We start from the raw sequence: 3738 nt of genomic DNA on the forward strand, positions 1-3738 counted from the left end.
TATATATCACTGTATGACTTTTTCAATTCCTCTGGGAAGATTAACATTACAGGGATATCTAACTTGAATGAGATTGCCGGTCCTGGTTTTTTAAGGAGTCTCCACACTGATTTCCACAGTGGGTGCACCAGACTACATTCCCTCCAGCAGTGGAGAAGGGTTCCCTTATCCCCACAGCCTCTCTAACATTGGTTGTTGGTTGATTTCTTCATGACAGCCATTCTTTCTGGGGTGAGATGGTATCTCAGTGTTGTTTTAATTTGAATTTCATGGATAGCTAGTGATAAGGAGCATTTTTTCATATATGTATTTGCTTCTTTAATTTTGTCCTCTGATAAGTGTGTGTTCATCTGGGATGCCCATTTATGGATTGGGTGTTTAAATTTAGGGACCCTAATGTACTTTAGTTCTTTACAAATTCTAGAGAGCAGACCTTTGTCTGAATGCTTATTAGTAAAGATATTTTCAAAATATATGGGTTATCTTTTCACTTTGTCGGTAATTTCTTTTGATGTGCAAAAACTTCTCAATAAGAGTTGGTCCCTATTGTTAATTTTTTCAAGTATTACCCATGCGATTTGATTTTTGCTCATAGACTCTTTGCCTACCCCTATGTCTTCAAGAGTTCCTCCTACTTTCTCTTCCAGGAGATTGAGTGTTTCTGTTTTAATGTTCAGATCTTTAATCCATTTTGATGTTAGCTGAGTGCCTGGTGATAGACCTGGGTCAAGTTTGAGTTTTCAGCATGTAGAGAGCCAATTTTTCCAGCACCATTTGTTAAAGAGGCTATCTTTCTTCCAGTGAGTATGTTTGGCCCCTTTGTCAAAGATCAGGTGGCTCAGTGTGTTTGTAGAGGCCTCTGCATCTTCTAATCTATTCCATTGATCCTCAGGTCTATTTCTTTGCCAATACCATGCTGATTTTATCACAATATCTTTGTAGTATAATTTCCAGTCAAGAATTGTAATGCCTCCTGCCTTGTTTTTGTTGGCCAGGATTGCCTTTCCTATTCTAGGTCTTTTCTGGTTCCAAATAAATTTTAGGAACGATTTCTTTAGGTCTAGGATGTATGCTAGTGGTAGTTTGACAGAGATTGCATTAAATCTGTACAACAATTTTGGGAGTATGGTCATCTTCAAGATGTTGGTTCTTTCTATCCAGGAGCATGGAAAACAGCTTTTATTTCTTTAGTTAAGTGAATTCCAAGGTATTTCATTTTCCTTGTATCATTTCTCTAATTTCCTTCTCAGTGTGTTTGTTATCTACATAGAAGAATGCTATTGACTTTTTTTTTTTTTTTGGCAGAACCAGGGATTGAACTCAGGATCTTGCACTTGCCAGGCAAGTGCTTGTTCTGCTGAGCCATCTTTCCACCCCTGCTATTGACTTTTGACTATTGATTTTGTATCCTGCTATGATACTGAATTTGTATATGTATTCTAGTAGATTCTTGGTGGAGTTTTTGTGGTCTTTCAAGTAAAGAATCATGTCATCTGCAAATAAAGTAATTTAACTTCTTCTTTACCTATTCTTATTCCTTTTATTTCTCTCTCTTGTCCAATGGCTCTAGCTAATGAATCCAGAACTATATTGAATAGGTGTGGTAATAGAAGACATCCTTGTCTTGCACCAGATCTGAGAGCAAAATGTTTCAGTTTTTTCCCATTTATAATTATGTTAGCCATTGTATTTTCATAAATGGCATTATTCAGATTGAAGCAGAGGCCAACTATTCTAATTTTATATAGGACTTTGAACATGAATGACTCTTGAACCTTGTCAAAAGTCTTTTCCACATCAACTGAGATGATCATGTGGTTTTTAGATTTTGCTCTATTGATATAGTGTATTACATTTATAGATCTGTGTATATTGAATCATTCTTGCATCCCTGGGATGCATCCAACCTGGTCATGGTCTATGATCTTCTTGATGATTTGCTGTATTCTATTTGCTGGGATTTTTATTAAGGAGTTTTTGCATATATGTTCATGAGGGAGATTGGCCTGTAGTTCTTTTTCTTAGTTGCGTCTTTCCCTGGTTTTGGTATCAGTATAATACTTACCTCCAGGAATGATTTTAGGAGAACTGTTTCCTTTTCAATTTCATTGAAGAGTTTGAGGAGTATAGGCATTATATCTTCCATAAATTTCTTGTAGAATTCAGCTGTGAATCCATCAGGACCTGGACTTTTCTTTGTTGGCAGGCTTTTTATTACATTTTGTCTTTCATTGGCTGTTATTGGGTTATTGAGAGTGGTTATATCTTCTTGATTCAGATTTGGTAATTTGTACCTTGCTAGGAAGCGGTCATTTCATCTGTGTCTTCCATTCTGTGAAAGTAAAGATTCTCAAAGTAGCTATTGATCATCTTCCGAATTTCCACTGGGTCTGTGGTGATTACACACTTTTCATTCCTTATTGCTTGTATTTGAATTTTTTCTTTCCTCTTTTAGATGAGGTTAGCTAGAGGTTTATTGGCTTTATTTAATCTTTCAAAGAACCAGCTTTTTGATTCATTATTTCTTTGAACTGTTTTCTTCATCTCAATTGAATTACTTTCTGCTCTAATCTTTATGATTTCTTTCTGTCTTTGGTCTCTGGGTTTGGTTTGCCCTTGCTTTTCTAGATGTCAGAGGTGCAGCATTAAGGTGTTTAATTTTTCCCATTCTGTTTTCCTAATGTGTGAGTTCACAGCTATGAATTTCCCTCTGAGAACTGCTTTCATTGCATCACATAAATTCTGATAAGTTGTGGTTGAATTTTCATTGAATTGTACATATTGTTGAATTTCTTGTTTAATTTCATCTGTGACCCATTGATTGCTGAGTAGGGTGTTGTTTAATTGCCATTTATTTAGGGGGGTTTCTGGTTTCTTTTGTTGTTTATTTCCAGCTTCATTGCACTCTGGTCAGATAATATGCATGGGATAATTTCTGGTTTTTTGCATATACTTAAGCATGACCTATGGACTAATATGTGTTCAATTTTAGAAAATGACTCATATGCAGCTGAAAAAAATATGTATTCAGCTGTTGTTGGGTAGAACACTCTGTATATATCCACCAAGTCCATTTGTTTCAAGCTCTTGTTCACTTCTGTTATTTCTTTGCTAATTTTTTGTGTGGTTGACCTATCTTTTTGGGATGGGGGGGTTAAAGTCTCCTGTTAATATTGTGGTTTTGGATATTAGATTTTTCATGTCCATTAAGATTTGCTTTATATAGTTGGGTGCTCCCGTGTTTGGTGCATACATATTTATGAGTGTTACCTCTTCCTCTTGAATTTTTCCCCTAACCAGTATATAGTGACCTTCTTTATTTCATTTGATCATTCTTGGTTTGAAATTGAGACTGTCTGAGAACAGTATTGCTGCCCCTGCTTTTTTCTGATGTGCTGGGGCATGTAGTATTGTTTTCCATCCTTTGATTTTCAACCTATGAATTTCTTTATGAGTTAAGTGTGTTTCTCGTATATAGCATATTGTTGGATTTTGTTTCGTAATCCACTGTGCCAGTTTGTTTCTCTTAATTGGTGAATAGAGTTCATTTACACTGATGGTTATAATTGAGATGTGTTGACTTATGATTGATGTGTTATTTACCTGCTGTTGTTTACTCTTTTTGGTCCTGTGTTTAATTGTTTGCCCTATTTAGTGGATTCCTTCTCTTCTCATTCCTGGAGTTCTGATCATTTTGGTCCCTCTCTAGAAAATCTTTCCGTAGTCTGTGTAGGGTTC

The 3738-nt window shown here is 35.8% G+C and overlaps 1 protein-coding gene across 1 annotated transcript in view; it reads right to left on the reverse strand.

The window, feature by feature from the left end:
- The window catches only part of LOC101580158 (solute carrier family 22 member 13), a 24597-nt gene that overhangs the window by 1179 nt on the left and 19680 nt on the right, over positions 1–3738 (reverse strand). The gene's annotated exons all lie outside the window — the stretch shown is intronic.

Source organism: Octodon degus, unplaced genomic scaffold, assembly GCF_000260255.1.
Source record: "Octodon degus isolate 3935 unplaced genomic scaffold, OctDeg1.0 scaffold00147, whole genome shotgun sequence".
Classification (NCBI taxonomy): domain Eukaryota; kingdom Metazoa; phylum Chordata; class Mammalia; order Rodentia; family Octodontidae; genus Octodon; species Octodon degus.